Source organism: Pseudophryne corroboree, chromosome 3, assembly GCF_028390025.1.
Source record: "Pseudophryne corroboree isolate aPseCor3 chromosome 3, aPseCor3.hap2, whole genome shotgun sequence".
Taxonomy (NCBI): Eukaryota; Metazoa; Chordata; class Amphibia; order Anura; family Myobatrachidae; genus Pseudophryne; species Pseudophryne corroboree.
The window spans coordinates 476,453,049-476,472,838 of record NC_086446.1 but is presented as its reverse complement, the minus strand read 5'-3'; positions in this window follow the sequence as shown (position 1 = coordinate 476,472,838).

Here is a 19,790-nt window from a genome sequence, read left to right as displayed (position 1 = left end):
CCACTGCGTTATTGTTAAAAGGAAGAACAGGAGGGGCACTGGCAGCGGGCACAGTGCTGGTGGCAGCGGTATACAATGAGTCAGAGTGACTCACTGTAATGCCGACGGTTGTGGTCCCCTTCAGTGCAGCCGGGCCCCAGTGCAATGTACCGGCTGCACCGCCGCAAGTTCCGCCACTGGCTCGGTGGTCCTTGTGCTTTCTCCTCTTCTTTTTCTTTCTCTCCTTCTTTCTTTTCTTCCTCTCCTTTTTTTCACACTCTATCCTCTCCTCCTTTCCCCATTCTTCTCTTCTTGATTCTTAATTTCTTTACCTTTTGTTGAAATTGTTAAAATTGTATTGCATTTACAATGTTTATTCTGTTGAACCGTATAATGACATCCATGTTTCATGCTTTATACAATTGCTGGATATCTATGTATCAACACTTATTTTCTGTATGGTTCTGTATGAAGCTTTGCAATAAAAATTGCTCTTTGAAAAAAAAAAAAGTAATGGCAGGTCTAAACTAAACTAATCTACTCCTTTTGGATCCAGGGCCATTTATTTTATATATAAAATTAATTGGTCTGTTTGTTTGTCTGTCCGGTTATGCATCCGGACCCATGCATCAATTGGGATGAAACCAAGGCAATGTGGTACATTTGGATCCTAGCCAGCTTTTGGATCCACTAGATGGATATGGAAGAAAATTTCACTGAGTGGTAACATTGGATCCCATAAGTAATAACAGGGGGTTGGGGTCCTAGTTGGACCTCCCGTCTCACACATAATATACACACATATACTCTCATATATATATATATATATATATACACACACACACACACACACACACACAAACACACATATACTCTCATGCATATTACATACACATACAAACACTGTCACATGTCATGCATAATACACATACACAGTCACAGTCCCATGCATAATACACACAGTCACAATCTGATGCATAATACACTATTACACCCTTATGCATAATACACACAAACACACACAGTCACACTCTCATACATAATATACACACATACATTGTCACTCTCATTGATAATACATACACACACACACACACACACACACACACACACACACTCACGAATAATACACACACATTGCCACACTCATGTATAATATACAACCACACACTGTCACACTTTCATGCATAATACACACACACACACACACACACACACACACACACACACACACGCACACTGTCATGCAAAACACACACATACATATACACACTGTCACACTATCATGCATAAGACAGTACATACACACACTGTCACATTCTCATGCACAACACACACACACACACACACACACACACACACACACACACACACAGTCACACTCTCATGCATAATACACACACAAACACTGCCACACTCTCATGCATAATACACACACACACTGTCATACTCTCATGATTAATACACACATTCATACTCTCATGCATAATACACACACACACTGTCATGATTAATACACACATTTATACTCTCATGCATAATACACACACAAACACTGTCACACTCTCATGCATAATACACACATTCACACTCATGCATAATACACACACACAGTCACACTCTCATGCATAATACACACACACAGGCACACTCTCGTGCAGAACACACACACACACACACACACACACACTCCCATGCATGATACATACACAGTCACACTCTCATGCATAATACACACACAATGTCACACACACATTGCCACACTCGTGCATAATACACACAATGTCCATCCCCATTTATAATATACACACGTCACACTATCATGCATATTATAAACAAACTGTCACAGTCTCAGACAATGGCAGGGACACCTGGTACTTGGTAGAATCTCACGGATGGATGTTGGGGTACGACTACAAAAGCTATAGCTGATGTTCATAAATAAATGATGCAGTCAGCTGTCTGTAAGCAGAGCAATCTTGGGGTATATTTACTAACATTCGTAATTCTCCCGATTTGGTGGGAGAATAATCACGAATGACATCGAAAGTGTAAAACTGCAACTTTTTGAATTTATTACGACTAATTTACTAAGCTGCCGTATTCTGCATTTTCGGGTTTTCCGATGTCGATGTCATTCGTTTTTTTAGGCAGTGTTTTACGTGAGTGACTTGTAAAACACTGCCGACTTTAATACAATGAATCTCGGCCGGATCTGAGATATCCGTGCTGGGCTTCATTGTGCACTTTGTTTAAAAAAAAAAAAAAGTTTAAATGTTAAAAAAAAATTGCGTGGGGTCCCCCCTCCTAAGGCAAACCAGCCTCGGGCTCTTTGAGCCGATCCTGGTTGCAGAAATATGGGGAAAAAATGGACAGGGGTTCCCCCATATTTAAGCAACCAGCATCGGGCTCTGCGCCTGGTCCTGGTTCCAAAAATACGGGGGACAAAAAGCGTAGGGGTCCCCCGTATTTTTAAAACCAGCACCGGGCTCCACTAGCTGGACAGATAATGCCACAGCCGGGGGTCACTTTTATACCGTGCCCTGCGGCCGTGGCATCAAATATCCAACTAGTCACCCCTGGCCGGGGTACCCTGGGGGAGTGGGGACCCCTTCAATCAAGGGGTCCCCCCCCCAGCCACCCAAGGGCCAGGGGTGAAGCCCGAGGCTGTCCCCCCCATCCAATGGGCTGCGGATGGGGGGCTGATAGCCTTTTTGTAAAAGTGTAAGATATTGTTTTTAGTAGCAGTACTACAAGGCCCAGCAAGCCTCCCCCACATGCTGGTACCTGGAGAACCACAAGTACCAACATGCGGCGGAAAAACGGGCCCGCCGGTACCTGTAGTACTACTACTAAAAAAATACCCCAAAAAAGACAATACACACACACCTTGAAAGTAAAGTTTTATTACATCCATCCACACAAACATACATACATACTTACCTTATGTTCACACGAGGGTCGGTCCTCTTCTCCAGTAGAATCCATGGGGTACCTGTTGAATAAATTATACTCACCAGATCCAGGGTTGTCCGAAAGTGACCTCACCGCTGAGCACAAAGTTCCCACCATTGGTTACAATGGAGCGCATAGGCGCTACATTGTAACACTGCTGTGTGCCGCCTGTCAGACAGTACAGGAGCACACAGCCGATCAGGAGGGTGCTACAACGTGGCGCTACCTGATTGGCTGAAGAAACCCACTTAGACATCAGTCAGAGTGGGTTTCTGGCATTCGGGGAAAGGGGACCCATGTGAAAACATGGGTCCCCTTTCAGTGCGTGGCTCGGGTATCCGTTTTATTTTTTTAATCAAGTACGTGGATTACAAAAGGATTATCCGAGGTGCCTGGTACCCTGGATCTGGTGAGTATAATTTATTCAACAGGTACCCCATGAATTCTACTGGAGAAGAGGACCGACCCTTGTGTGAACATAAGGTAAGTATGTATGTATGTTTGTGTGGATGGATGTAATAAAACTTTACTTTCAAGGTGTGTGTGTATTGTCTTTTTTTGGGTATTTTTTTAGTAGTAGTACTACAGGTACCAGCGGGCCCGTTTTTCCGCCGCATGTTGGTACTTGTGGTTCTCCAAGTACCAGCATGTGGGGGAGGCTTGCTGGGCCTTGTAGTACTGCTACTAAAAACAATATCTTACACTTTTACAAAAAGGCTATCAGCCCCCCATCCGCAGCCCATTGGATGGGGGGGACAGCCTCGGTCTTCACCCCTGGCCCTTGGGTGGCTGGGGGGGGGACCCCTTGATTGAAGGGGTCCCCACTCCCCCAGGGTACCCCGGCCAGGGGTGACTAGTTGGATATTTGATGCCACGGCCGCAGGGCACTGTATAAAAGTTACCCCCGGCTGTGGCATTATCTGTCCAGCTAGTGGAGCCCGGTGCTGGTTTTAAAAATACGGGGGACCCCTACGCTTTTTGTCCCCCGTATTTTTGGAACCAGGACCAGGCGCAGAGCCCGATGCTGGTTGCTTAAATATGGGGGAACCCCTGTCATTTTCCCCCCCATATTTCTGCAACCAGGATCGGCTCAAAGAGCCCGAGGCTGGTTATGCTTAGGAGGGGGGACCCCACGCAATTTTTTTTCAACAAATTAACACTTTCCCACCCCTTCCCACTGATATACAGCCTATCCAATCACGGCTCAAAAAAGCAGGTCTGGTTTTTTTTAGCACTTTTTTACGAGTTGTATTTTTTCACGGCAGTGTTTTTTTTTTTTTTGCTTTGCACTTCTTAGTAAATGACCGAGATTCATACTTAAACAGCCGCGTTTTGACCGATGGTGTATTCATTCGTATTTTTTTTGTTGGACTTGCAAAAAAATACGAATGGCCTCATCACTGCCGTGATTTCTGCTTAGTAAATTACCGAGATGACACTTTGAAGAAAAAACGGCATCTCGGACAAAATCGGGACCTTAGTAAATATACCCCCTTGTGTCCCAATTTCAACAGCCCTATAGTGATCCTTTACTCTGCAGCAATAGTTAGTCCAAAACTTAATAAAATCTGTAATTAGCTGTCTCTTCCAAAGTGCTGTGGTATATTACTTTGCAACAGCTGCATACATTAAATCCAGAGTAAGTCAGTTTTTCAAGTAACCATATATATTAGACAGCCCGCTGTGTTTCAGTGCTAAACTTTGTAATTAAGCAGTGTGCATTTAACTCACTGTCTGATCTTATAGGTCAGCCTGCAGGCAGTGATATATACAGCAGTTGCCCCAGGAAAATTAGCAGAGTGCCTGTCAGTTTCATGAGCAGCTCAGCACTCTTAAACTGGGTACACACTTGTCCAATCCCCAGGAGATCCAACTCCCAACCAATAGGTTTGCCCAACATTGGAGAAGTGTGCACCCTCCGCAGACCGACCCACGCACCCTGCTTAAAAACTAGGAGACCCGACTGACATTGTAATGTGTAGGCTGCAGCGACCGATCTCCAGTCACGGCAGGCCAGCACACTATCAGCATGGCAGTGGTGCAGGATCCGGAGGGATCTCAGCAATGTCCGCCGCTGCTGTGGATGCGGTGCTGGCAGCGGAGGGCATGGTGGCGATGGCGGGATGCGGAGTGGGCATGGCGGCTGGCCGGTGGGGCTGTACCTGTGTACCTGCAGACTCGGTGCTGGCAGTGGAGGGCATGTGGCGATAGCGACGTGAGCATAGCGGCTGGCCGGCAGGCTGTACCTGTGGAGTTTGGCAACAGGCGCAGAAGATGCTGGGGAAGTCCTGGATGGGCGGCGGCCATGAAAAAGAGTGTAAAGGCCCCCCTCCAGGTGAAGGTGCTGCATAATAAAATATTACAACATTCTGTGTAATTTTTTTATTTAATATTTATTTTACAGGGGGCCTATAGGTAGCAGCAGGCCCATAATGCCCAGCATGCTGGTACCTGTGGTTCACCAAGTACCAGCATGCAGGGGAGGCTCACTGGGACCTGTAGTCCTCCTGTAAAAGACAATATTCTATTTTTAACTACAGGACTATCAACTCGACACCCACAGCCCAGGAGTGCTGTGATTAGCCCCGGGCTTCAGCTCTGGCCTTGGATGCCCTGGAGAGGGGGACCCCTTTATTTGGGGGCGGGTGGTCTCCACCTCGCCAGGAATCCCCGGCCTGACTAGATAGGGGGGATGGATGCTTCGGCCATGAGACCCTGTCAAGTGTGTCCCCTGGCTGTGGCATTACTCCCCTGATAGATAGATACAGTGGTGCAAGTGTGTGGGTACGGGTGGGTACGGCGTACCCGTAAGAATTTAGCCGTGGGTACGCCGTACCCACACCGACGGGCCGCCGCTCCTCTTCCCTCCCTCCCTCTGCTGCTCCCCGCCGTCCCCGCCGCAAATGTGAGGGGAGGAGAGCGCAGCCTGCGCCTCTCCTTCCCCTCAGTCTCCGGCGGGTGTCTCAGTTTAATTCAGCGCCGATCCGTGAGCCAATCAGAGCTTGCGGTGCGAGCAGGGTGCGCTCTCCTCCCCTCACACAGACAGACGGCAGCGGTGAGCAGGGGAGGAGGGGGGGACACATGTATACCTGACACTGGGGGATATCTGGCACTGGGGGGGCATGTTATACCTGGCACTGGGGGATATCTGGCATTGGGGGGGGGGCATGTATACCTGGCACTGGGGGGGGTATCTGGCACTGGGGGGGCATGTATACCTGGCACTGGGGGTTATCTGGCACTGGGGGGGGGGGCATGTATACCTGGCACTGGGGATATCTGGCACTGGGGGATATCTGGCACTGGGGGGGCATGTATACCTGGCACTGGGGGATATCTGGCACTGGGGGGGGGGCATGTATACCTGGCACTGGGAGCATATCTGGCACTGGGGGCATATCTGGCACTGGAAGGACATGTGTATCTGGCACTGGGGGCATATCTGGCACTGGGGGGACATGTGTATCTGGCACTGGGGGGACATGTGTATCTGGCACTGTGGCCATATCTGGCACTGCGGAGACATGTGTATCTGGCACTGGGGCATATCTGACACTGAGGGCATATCTAGCAATGGGGGCATACTTGTGTATCTAGCACTGGGGGCATATCTGGCACTGTGGGCATATCTGGCACTGGGGGCATACTTGTGTATCTGGCACTGGGGGCATTTCTGTATCTGGCACTGGGGGCATATCTGGCAATGTAGGGGCATTTCTGTATCTGGCACTGGGGGGCAATGTATATCTGACACAGTGGGGGCATTTGTGTATCTGGCACTGTGGGGCAATGTGTATCTGACACTGTGAGGCAATGTATATCTGGCACTCTGGGGGCATTTCTGTATCTGGCACTGTGGGGCAATGTGTATCTGGCACTGTGAGGCAATGTGTATCTGGCACTCTGGGGACATTTGTGTATCTGGCACTCTGGGGGCATTTGTGTATCTGGCACAGTGAGGCAATGTGTATCTGGCACTGTGGGGCAATGTATATCTGGCACTGTGGGGCAATGTATATCTGGCACTGTGGGGCAACGTGTATCTGGCACTATTGGGGTCATACGTGTATCTGCCCCTCCCCCCATATGTGTATCACGCCCCCATTTTCATTGGCCACGCCCCATGTGGCAGTTGGCCACACCCATTTTTTTGAGAGTACCCGTAAGACATTTTTTCTACTTGAACCACTGGATAGATATCAGTTTAACAGATCACAGTATTATTATTATTTATTATTATTAGCAGTTTCTTATATAGCGCAGCATATTCCGTTGCGCTTTACAATTAGAACAACAGTTATAGAACAAAACTGGGCAAAGACAGACAGACAGACAGAGATAGGAAGGCCCTACTCGCAAGCTTACAATCTATAGGGAAATAGGCATTGATACACAAGGATAGATGCTACCTGTTACATAATGGTTCCCCAGATTGCTAGGTTCTTAATGGGTTGTATGATATGATCACCCACAGAGCCGGATTAAGACCATGGGGGGCCCGGGGCACTTAAGAGAGTGGGGCCCCTAATAGAGAAGGCAGAAAATAAATATATATATATATATATACACACACATATATATATATATATATATATATATATATATTAGTGATGAGCGGATTCGGTTTTACTCGGTTTTACTCGGTTCTCAAAACGGCATCTTATTGGCTCACGGATGTCACGTGTTTTGGATAGCCAATAAGATGCCGTTTTGAGAACCGAGTAAAACCGAGTAAAACCGAACCTCGCTCATCACTAATATATATATACACACACATATATATATTTATATATATATATTTGCCTCCCCAAGCAGCACACTCCCTGCCACACCGCAGATCGGATCTCTCTTCCGATCCGATCTGCTGTGCTGTGCTCCCCGGATCCCGTCCTCACTGCAGCAGCGGGCGCACAGACAGGACAGCTGAGCTGAGCGACGGCTCAGCTGTCCAATAAAGTATGAATGAAGCAGCCTGCCACTCAGTCATTGGCTGGGCACGCAGGCTGTTTCATTGATACATTATTGGACAGCTGAGCCCAGTGGCGTAACTAGAAATTTTTCTCCCCCAAGCCAAAAAATCCTTCGGCGCCCCCCCCCATACCCCCCGTAATTGGCACTAGCAAAGGTAGAAAAATGTGCACGCCGCAGGCATGCGCCGGCAAAAAGGGTGTGTAGCTTTGTCGAAATGGGCGTGGCTTTGCGTGGAGGGCGTGGCATTGCAGGAAAAGACTACCTTATACCCCAGTTTTGCAACCTGCACGCCCATACGTTGGCCACCACAGGAAAGAAAAATAATCCTGATTCATGCCCCTTACATTATTTGTCATTTTTCCTCCTTATAGTAATGCCCAGTATACATTATTCCACATACTGCAATGGCCCTTAGACATTATTCCACACACAATAATGCACATGACACAATATGCACACACTGTAATGCCCCAGACACATTAGGCCACACACCGTAATGCCTGTGACACATTATGACAGGAATCGCAATGCCCGTTATACATTATGCTACACACTGCAATGCCCCTGATACATTATAGCACATACAATGTCTGTGACACAGTATGACACACACCACAATGATCCTGAGACATTATACCACATACCACAATGCCCGTGATATAGTATACAACACACCGTAATGCCTGATACATTATGACACACACCGCAATGTCCGTGATACATTATGCCACACACCGTAATGCCCATTACACATTAAGTTCTACAGTAAGGCTTCTAATTACTTTTAAATTACCTGCTCGTTGCCAGGGTTTTCATGCTCTTGGTTCCATGCACGGTGCCAGGGGTTTTCACGCTCAGGGTGTCATGCTCGTTGTCAGGGGTTTCATGCACTGGGTGTCATGCTCGTTGTTAGGGGGTAGTGCTTGTTGCTAGGGCCATGCTCCCAATGCCACATATGCCCCCAGTGCCAGATATTCCCCTACAGTGCCATGTATATGCCCCTAGTGCCAGATATTCCCCCACAGTGCCAGGTACATGCCCCCAGTGCCACATATACCCCCCCCCCCCCAGTGCCACATATGCCCCCTCAGTGCCTGCTCCCCCCAGTGCCAAATATTCCCCCACAGTGCCAGGTATATGCCCCCAGTGCCAGATATTCCCCCACAGTGCCAGGTATATGCATCCAGTGCCAGATCTTCCCCCCACAGTGCCAGGTATATGCCCCCAGTGCCAGATCTGCCCCCACAGTGCCAGGTATATGCCCCCAGTGCCAGATCTGCCCCCCACAGTACCAGGTATATGCCCCCAGTGCCAGATCTGCCCCCCACAGTGCCAGGTATATGCCCCCAGTTCCAGATCTGCCCCCCACAGTGCCAGGTATATGGCCCCAGTGCCAGACCTGCCCCCCACAGTGCCAGGTATATGCCCCCAGTGCCAGATCTTCCCCCCCACAGTGCCAGGTATATGCCCCCAGTGCCAGACCTGCCCCCCACAGTGCCAGGTATATGCCCCCAGTGCCAGATCTTCCCCCCCACAGTGCCAGGTATATGCCCCCAGTGCCAGATCTGCCCCCCACAGTGCCAGGTATATGCCCCCAGTGCCAGATCTGCCCCCCCAGTGCCAGGTATATGCCCCCAGTGCCAGATCTGCCCCCCCACAGTGCCAGGTATATGCCCCCAGTGCCAGATCTGCCCCCCACAGTGCCAGGTATATGCCCCCAGTGCCAGATCTCCCCCCCCACAGTGCCAGGTATATGCCCCCCAGTGCCAGATCTGCCCCCCACAGTGCCAGGTATATGCCCCCAGTGCCAGATCTCCCCCCCCACAGTGCCAGGTATATGCCCCCCAGTGCCAGATCTGCCCCCCACAGTGCCAGGTATATGCCCCCAGTACCAGATCTGCCCCCCCAGTGCCAGGTATATGCCCCCAGTGCCAGATCTGCCCCCCCACAGTGCCAGGTATATGCCCCCAGTGCCAGATCTGCCCCCCACAGTGCCAGGTATATGCCCCCAGTGCCAGATCTCCCCCCCCACAGTGCCAGGTATATGCCCCCCAGTGCCAGATCTGCCCCCCACAGTGCCAGGTATATGCCCCCAGTGCCAGATCTTCCCCCCCACAGTGCCAGGTATATGCCCCCCAGTGCCAGATCTGCCCCCCACAGTGCCAGGTATATGCCCCCCAGTGCCAGATCTGCCCCCCACAGTGGCAGGTATATGCCCCCAGTGCCTGAGTGCCTGCTCCCCCCCCCCCATGTGTTGGAGGGACAGGGAGCGCATAGAGCGTCTCTCCTATGTCCCTCCTGGCTCTCCCCCGGCTGGTCTAATACAGGAAGTGCCGGTTCGTGAGCCAATCAGAGCTCACGAACGGCACTTCCTTAGACCGGCCGGGGGAGAGCCAGGAGGGACACAGGAGAGACGCGCGATGCGCTCAGTGTCCCTCCAACACAGCAGGGAGGGAGAGCCGGAGACCGCAGATTGACAAGCTCGTCCGCATGTCAATCTGTTCTAAGGGAGCCGGGGAGCGGAGCACAGCACCGCAGATCGGATCGGAAGAGAGATCCGATCTGCGGTGTAGCAGGGGGCCCTTTTGGAAAGGGGGGCCCGGGGTACGTATCCCCCGGGCCCCCCCCTTAATCCGGCTCTGATCACCCAGCAATGTTGGAAGACAAAATGTGAGTTTATGTGGACTGTACAGAGGGGATGTAACTTGATACGGAAGCATTGAAGGTTATGTGTGTGGGTCTGAAATTTGGTAGGCTTGTCTGAAGAGATGAGTTTTCAGGGAACGTTTAAAGGTTTGGAGACTGGACAGTATCCACCTCTTGTGCTTAGCTCCACCCCCTCTCTGGTAAAACCCCCCACTCTTATAAATCTTGCGTTTGCCCCTGCTATAAAATGTTATATTGAAGTTGGTTGGTTGCTTTGAGCAACATACCACTATATAGAAGGTTACATCATACCTCCCAACTGTCCCGATTTTTGCGGGATAGTCCTGGTTTTTTGGGACTGTCCCGCTGTCCCACCCGTGGGCCGCAGTGTCCCGCGGTGGGGGTGGGCAGTTGGGAGGCTCCTGTCATTGCTGCTCTGCTGTAGGAGACAGAGGGCATGCCAGCAGCTCACAGAGCACTGGCCATGCCCCCACTGTGACAAAAACTGGAGGCGTGGCAGGTGGTTGCAGCATTGTCACAAAGCCACACCCCCTTTCAGCGAGACCACACACCCTTTTCTCTTACGTCCTAGAGGATGCTGGGGTCCATTTTAGTACCATGGGGTATAGACGGTTCCGCAGGAGCCTTCGGCACTTTAAGACTTTTTAACAGTGTGAACTGGCTCCTCCCTTTATGCCCCTCCTCCAGACCTCAGTTAAGAAAATGTGCCCGGGAGACTGGATGCACACCAGTGGAGCTCTACAGAGTTCTGCTGGAAAAGGCTTTGTTAGTTTTTTTATTTGACAGGGAAGCTGCTGGCAACATCTTCCCTGCTTCGTGGGACTTAGGGGGGGAAGTAGGAACCAACTTCTCAGTTAGTTTAATGGCTCTGCTTCCGCTGACAGGACACCATTAGCTTCTGAAGGGTACTGAACACAGCCCTTGCCTGGCTGCTGCTCACTCCCACAGCACTGCTGCCACCCCCTAACAGAGCCAGAAGTCAGAAGGCTGGTGAGTATTTACCGGAGACCTGCAGAGAGAGGCCCTCCGGTCATCATGGTGGCATAATGGTACCAGCGCAGCGCGGGACGCTGCTCAAAAACATGTCTCTCAGCACAGGGTTCAGAGCGCGCGGGAAGGGGGGCGCGCTCTGAGGGACATGATAAATCCTTACTCTCACTGGCATTAAAGTACACACAAGGGAGCCGCTGGTGTACATACCCCTACCAGTATAAATATTATGTTACTGTGGATGAACCGCGCCATTACAGGGGGCGGGGATTCTCAGAATTGCTTGTAACACTCAATTGATGCAATTTTCTACTCTCAGAGATGCCGGAGCGCTGATCCTGCACGTTGCTTCTTCTCACACATCGCTGATACAAGTACCAGGGTGTTATGGAGGTTAGAGGAGCACATAATTTATTGAAGTCGGCGGGGTTCACATTGGACATAGGGGGTAATTCTGAGTTGATCGCAGCAGCAAGTTTGTTAGCAATTGGGCAAAACCATGGCCCTCATTCCGAGTTGTTCGCTCGGTAAATTTCATCGCATCGCAGCGATTTTCCGCTTAGTGCGCATGCGCAATGTCAGCACTGCGACTGCGCCAAGTAAATTTGCTATGAAGTTAGGATTTTTACTCACGGCTTTTTCTTCGCTCAGGCGATCGTAATGTGATTGACAGGAAATGGGTGTTACTGGGCGGAAACAGGCCGTTTTAAGGGCGTGTGGGAAAAAACGCTACCGTTTCCGGAAAAAAGGCGGGAGTGGCTGGAGAAACGGAGGAGTGTCTGGGCGAACGCTGGGTGTGTTTGGGACGTCAAACCAGGAACGACAAGCACTGAACTGATCGCAGATGCCGAGTAAGTCTGAAGCTACTCTGAAACTGCTAAGAAGTATGTAATCGCAATATTGCGAATACATCGTTCGCAATTTTAACAAGCTAAGATTCACTCCCAGTAGGCGGCGGCTTAGCGTGTGCAATACTGCTAAAATCGCCTTGCGAGCGAACAACTCGGAATGAGGGCCCATGTGCACTGCTGGGGGGGCAGATATAACGTGCAGAGAGAGTTAGATTTGGGTGGGTTATTTTGTTTCTGTGCAGGGTAAATACTGTCTGCTTTATTTTTACACTGCAATTTAGATTTCAGTTTGTATACACCCCACCCAAATGTAACTCTCTCTGCACATGTTATATCTGTCAACCCTGCAGTGCACATGGTTTTGCCCAACTGCTAACAAATTTGATGCTACGATCAACTCAGAATTAGGCCCAAAAAGCGCTGTGTTGGTATATATATGTATATTCATTGTATGCAATATATATTGGCCTCATTCCGAGTTGTTTGCTCGCTAGCTGCTTTTAGCAGCATTGCAAACGCTAGGACGCCACCCTCTGGGAGTGTATTTTAGCTTAGCAGAATAGCGAACGAAAGATTAGCAGAACTGCTACTAAATAATTCCCTGCAGTTTCTGAGTAGCTCCAGACCTGCTCCTAGACTGCGATCACCTCAGTCTGTTTAGTTCCTGGTTTGACGTCATAAACACGCCCTGCGTTCGGCCAGCCATTCCCCGTTTCTTCAGCCTCTCCTGCGTTTTTACCTGGCACGCCTGCGTTTTTTTAGCACACTCCCTGAAAACGGCCAGTTTCCGCCCAGAAACACTCACTTCCTGTCAATCACTCTACGATCACTCGAGCGATGAAAAAACGTCACTCGAGCTTGTGTAAATCTACAAAATTTTGTGTGAAAGTACTTAGCGCATGCGCGCTGCGTACCATGCGCATGCGCATTTTTGCTGTTTTTTCACTTAATCGATGCACTGCGAAAATTGGCAGCGAGCGAACAACTCGGAATGACCCCCATAGGGCGCGTGGTGTGGACTGGCAATTCCCTCTGGGTCCCTCTGACAGACATTAGTGGAAGTCTGTCCCCATTAGCTCCCGTGTGTGTGTGAGTGGTGTGACTGTACACGCGTGTACCATGTCTAGAGAAAGCTCTTTCCCAGAGGAACCCATTTTAGAGGCACAAGAGTGTTCTGAGCCTGTGTGGGTGAGAAAGCTGCAGAGTAATATGACTAAACTAGCGAAGAAATTCTCTGAGTCTGAGGAACAGACAAAGCATTGGAGACAGTCTGTGGACGATGCTCTATTTGCTGATTGTTCCACATCATCCACTCGGGACCCCTCCAGTTCCCAGAAAAGGTCCCTGGCCCAAATTATGCAAAGGGACAGTGACACAGATTCTGACACTGACGTCGACACTGGGGATTTGAGGGGGGTAGACCCCAAACTGGCTAAGAGCATTCAATGTATGATAGTCGCTATAAAAGAGGTGTTGGAATTTCCTGACACAACACCTCCACCTGAGGAAAAAGATTATTTTAAATTAAATAAAAAACAGGTGGTGACTTCTCCTCCGTCTAAGGACTCAATTTTTTTGAGGAATCCTGGGCTAACCCGGAAAATAAATTTGCTATCCCTAAAAGGTTGCGGATAGCGTACCCTTTCCCTGAAGAGGATAGGCGTAAGTGGGAGTTACCCCCAATGATAGACACCTCAGTCTCAAGGTTGTCAAAGAAAATAATTTTACCTGCCCCAGGGTCAGCTTCATTAAAAGAACCTGCTGACCGCAAATTAGAGACGACTTTAAAGTCCATCTATGTTGCTACGGGTACGTTGCTCAGGCCCACAATTGCTTCTGCGTGGGTAGGTAACGCAGTCGAAAGTGGGCAGATAACTTGATTGTTAATATTGACACGGTCGATAAAGATGACATGCTGCAAATTCTAGGTCATATCAAAGATTCTGCAGGTTACTTGGTTGAGGCTATGAAGGACGTAGGCTTACTGGGCTCACGGCCTCTGCTATGGCGATTTCAGCTTGCAGGACACTCTGGATACCCCAATGGAATGCTGATGCAGAATCCAAAAGAAATATTGAGGCGCTCCCCTACAATGGTGAGGCCCTCTTTGGAGAGAAACTAGATGCCATGATATCTACTACTACATCTGGCAAATCAGCATTTCTGCCATCGGCAGCTACACCGGCTAAAAAAGTATATCATTCTCATACTATGCAGTCCTTTCGGCCCAACAAGTACAAAAAGGCTAAAAGTACCCCTTTTTTCACATGAAAGGGGAGAGGAAAAGGTAGAAAACCTAAAACACCCTCAGGCTTCCAGGAGCAGAAGTCAGCAACTACTTCTGCAAAAGCCACAGCATGACGCTGGGGCTCCTCTGCGGGAGTGCGATCGGGTGGGGGCACGTCTACTATTTTTCAGCCAGGTCTGGTTTCGCTCAGACCTGGATTCTTGGATTTTACAGATAATATCCCAAGGTTACAAGTTGGAATTTCAAGACTTTCCCCATCCCATTTTTTCAAATCAGCCTTGCCAGTTTCTGTTCAAGACAGCACAAATGTCCTGAACGCGATACAAAATTATGTCAAGACAAAGTAATTGCCTTGGTTCCTGCCGAACAAAGGAATCAAGGCTTTTATTCAAGCCTGTTTGTTGTACTGAAGCCGGATGGCTCGGTCAGACCGATTTTAAACCTAAAATCTCTGAATCTTTATTTGAAAATATTCAAATTCAAGATGGAATCCTTGAGAGCGGTGATTTCCAGCTTGGAAGAAAAGGAATTTCTGGTGTCAGTGGACATCAAGGATGCTTACTTGCATGTCCACATTTACCCGCCACATCAAGCATACCTGAGGTTTGCAGTTCAGGATTGCCACTACCAATTCCAGACATTACCATTCGGGCTCTCCACGGCTCAGAGAATATTCACCAAGGTGATGGCGGAGATGATGGTTCTCATTCGCAAACAAGGAGTCAACATAATTCCATACTTGGACGATCTCCTCATAAAAGCAAGATACAGGGACAAGCTATTCCAAAACATAGCGTTATCCCTGACGGTACTTCAACAGCACGGTTGGATCATCAACTTTCCAAAATCCCAGTTGGAACCGACGATGAGGTTATCATTTTTGGGAATGATACTGGACACCAAGGTACAGAGAGTATTTCTACCGGTGGAAAAGGCTCAGGAGATCCAGAGCATGGTCAAACAACTTTTGAGACCAAGAACAGTATCAATTCATCAGTGCATTCGTCTGTTGGGGAAAATGGTAGCGGCTTACGAGGAGCTACAATATGGCCGATTCCATGCCAGGGTCTTCCAGTGGGACCTACTGGACAAGTGACAAGTGATCCGGGTCGCATCTCCACATGCATCAAAAGATAATCTTGTCAGCAAAAGCCAGAATTTCGCTCCTGTGGTAGCTTCAAAGTTCTCACCTCGTGGAGGGACGCAGGTTCGGAATTCAGGCCTGGATCCTGGTGACCACGGATGCAAGTCTCCGAGGATGGGGAGCAGTCACGCAAGGCGAAAGCTTCCAGGGAAGGTGGTCAAGTCAAGAAACTCGCCTTCACATAAACATTCTGGAATTGAGAGCTGTGTACAACAGTCTTCATCAGGCGGCACACCTTCTTCAAGGTCGTCCCATACAGATCCAGTCAGACAATGTAACGGCAGTAGCTTACATAAACCGTCAAGGCGGAACAAAAAGCAGAGTGGCAATGGCAGAGGTGACAAAGATACTCCTCTGGGCAGAAAGACATGCAAAAGCTCTGTCGGCAATTTTCATTCCGGGAGTGGACAACTGGGAAGCAGACTTCCCCAGGTGACACGATCTCCATCCAGGAGAATGGGGCCTCCACCCAGAAGTCTTTGCAGAGGTAGCAAGTCGTTGGGACGTTCCTCAAGTGGATATGATGGCATCACACCTCAACAAGAAGCTTCAGAACTACTGTTCCAGGTCGTGAGACCCACAAGCAATAGCAGTGGATGCACTGGTGACCCAGTGGGTGTTTCAGTCGGTGTATCTGTTCCCTCCACTTCCACTTATTCTAAAAGTTCTCAAGATCATCAGAAGAACAAGGGTTCGAGCAATACTTATTGCTCCAGACTGGCCAAGGAGGGCTTAGTATCCAGATCTTCAAGAGTTAGGTATTCCCAATGAAGTCATTCCCACACTTATTCTGGCCAGGAAAGGGGTAACGTCCAAACATTACCATCGGATTTGGAGAAAATATGCATCTTGGTGTGAATCCAAAAAGTCTCCTGCGGTGGAGTTTCAATTAGGACGACTTCTCCTATTTATACAGGCGGCTGTGGATGCTGGATTGAGATTAGGATCTATTAAGGTTCAGATTTCGGCCTTGTCAGTTTTCATTCAGAAACAATTAGCTTCTCTTCCTGAGGTCCAGACGTTCGTGAAGGGGGTTCTACGCATCCAACCTCCCTTTGTGCCTCTTGCGGCGCCATGGGATCTTAATGTGGTGTTGCAGTTCCTTAAATCGGACTGGTTTGAGCCTCTACAAGAGGTAGAGTTGAAGTTTCTCACTTGGAAAGTGTCATGCTGTTGGCCTTGGCCTCAGGCAGACGAGTGTCTGAGTTAGGAGCTCTGTCACACAAGAGTCCTTACTTAATATTTCATGAAGATAGGGCTGAACTAAGAACACGTCAGCACTTTCTTCCGAAGGTTGTGTCTTCTTTTCATATCAACCAACCTATGGTGGTGCCAGTGGCGTCTGACACCTCTGCCGTCTCAAAGTCCTTGGATGTCGTCAGAGCGTTGAGGACTTATGTTGCAAGAATGGCTAGGATAAGGAAAACAGAATCTTTGTTTGTCCTCTATGACCCCAACAAGATTGGGGGTCCTGCTTCTAAGCAGACTATTGCGCGCTGGATCAGGGGTACCATTCAGCATGCTCATTCCACGGCAGGATTGCCGTTACCGACTTCGGTAAAAGCCCACTCTACAAGGAAAGTGGGTTCGTCCTGGGCGGGTGCCTGGGGTGTCTCGGCTTTGCAAATTTCCCGAGCTGCTACTTGGTCAGGTGCAAACACGTTTGCTAAGTTTTATAAGTTTGACACCTTGACTGTTGACGACCTAAACTTTGGTCAGTCAGTTTTGCAGGAACATTGGCACTTTCCTGCCCGTACTGGGAGCTTTGGTACATCCCCATGGTACTAAAATGGACCACAGCATCCTCTAGGACAGGGGTGGCCAACCAGTCAGAGACAAAGAGCAAAAAAAAATTGTTAGGTATATCAAAGAGCCGACATCGAGCCAAAGGCGCACATGCAAAAATGGGGTGTGGCCTTGTGCCTGCTAGGCCACACCCCTGGTATAAAATACATTGAAAAAGCCAGATCCAACATAAAATACATTAAAAGAGCCACTTCCACATAAAATAATTGTAAAAGCCAGATCCACATAAAATATATTGGAAAAGAAAGATTCACATAATACACGTCAGCTCCCCCATGTGTCACGCTAACCAGCACCCTCTTGTCACTCCAGCCAGCACCCTTGTCACTCCAGCCAGCACCCTCCTGTCACTTCAGCCAGCACTCTGCTGTGTCAGTCCAGACAGCTCTGCCATGTGTCACTCCTGCTAGCACCCTCCTGTGTCACTCCAGCCAGTTTTCCCATGTATCATTCCTGCCAGCACCCTTGTGTCACTTCAGCTTCCCCCAACTCATGCCATTGCAGCAGCCCCTTATGTGTCCTCTGTTTGCTGGTGGGTGTCTCATCTCTAGTATCAGGCTCCCTCAGTTCTAAGTCCCCGTAGTGCTGCTGCGTGTCTTTGTGGAGTGCAGTGGTTACCAGATCTGTTGTGGTCATGTGACTTTGTGTTTTAGGAGCCACATTTGAAGAAAGAAAGAGCCGCATGTGGCTCAAGAGCCACTGGTTGGCCACCGCTGCTCTAGGACGTAAGAGAAAATAGGATTTTAATAACCTACCGGTAAATCCTTTTCTCGTAGTCCGTAGAGGATGCTGGGCTCCCGCCCAGTGCTAAATTTTTCCTGCTGATTACGTTTATCTTTTTGCACACATGTTAGAAGTTGACAGCTGTTGGCATGAGTTATGTTAAAGGCCATGTTAGCCGACATGTTTTTTGTGAATGGTGTGAGCTGGTGTGAATCTCGTCACAAGTTTATTAGTAATTCCTCTCTCGAATATGTCCGTCTCCTCGGGCACAGTTCCTATACTGAGGTCTGGAGGAGGGGCATAGAGGGAGGAGCCAGTTCACACTGTTAAAAAGTCTTAAAGTGCCAAAGGCTCCTGCGGAACTGTCTATACTCCATGGTACTAAATTGGACCCCAGCATCCTCTACGGACTACGAGAAAAGGATTTACTGGTAGGTTATTAAAATCCTATTTTTGCGCAGAAGTGTCCCTCTTCTCATCTGATAGAAGTTGGGAGGTATGGGTTACATTAAGTTATGTCAAATAAAAATGTAGAAAATTGCAAAGTAAATATCAAAGTTTAAAAAAATATTTTAGAAATTAAAATGTGGAAAAATGTTATAGAAAAGCATTGCTGTTAAACACTAAGATTACAGAATGATGAGTGTAAAATTGGCAATAATATGAATGTGTGCATATTTCTAGTAAGAAAAACGGCTAACATCCCTTCCAAAAAACTTTATAGGATGCAGCAACCAGCTGGCAGTAAGGTTTAGACCATTGGACCTGGTCCATGTGTATGTTCTTCTTCTTTCAGGCCTGGATGAGGGCCCAGCAACTGTCAATGATTGCCATGCATTAAAAAGAATGATATTAGGTTTAATTGAAGTAGCTTAAATAAAACAAATTTACAGGAAGAACATTTAGCTTTATGCATTTACCAGGCACCTCCTCGTCTGTTCTTTGTGTGGCTCTGAATAGTGTCTTTTTCTTTGGTGGTCCTGTGAACAACTGGCACAAAAGCCCTTTAATGTGGAGAATGAGTAGGGCTCGTCATCCACATATACCTTAAAACTGTAGATAACATATCCCACGAGTCATCTGCAGTAAACTTCCTCCCGCTAACTTACCTTCTCCCCACGGCACTAATCACTACTGGGGAGTCCAGAGGGGCAGGGGGCCTGTCCCAGTGTAGTAACATCTGCGCACCGGTGTAACTTTTTTGCTTTTATTTAAAAAAATCCCCGTTTTTAGTCACACTAGGGGTGAGAAACACTGAAACAATTCAGATCCACATAAAATACACTGAAACAAGCCAGCCTCCCCCCTTCACTTCCTGCCTCTCAGCTTCCCAACTCTGGGGGTCATTCCAAGTTGATAGCTCGCTGCCGTTTTTCGCAGCGAAGCGAACAGGTTACTACTGCGCATGCGTATGCACCGCAATGCGCAGGCGCGTCGTACGGGTACAAAGCGGATC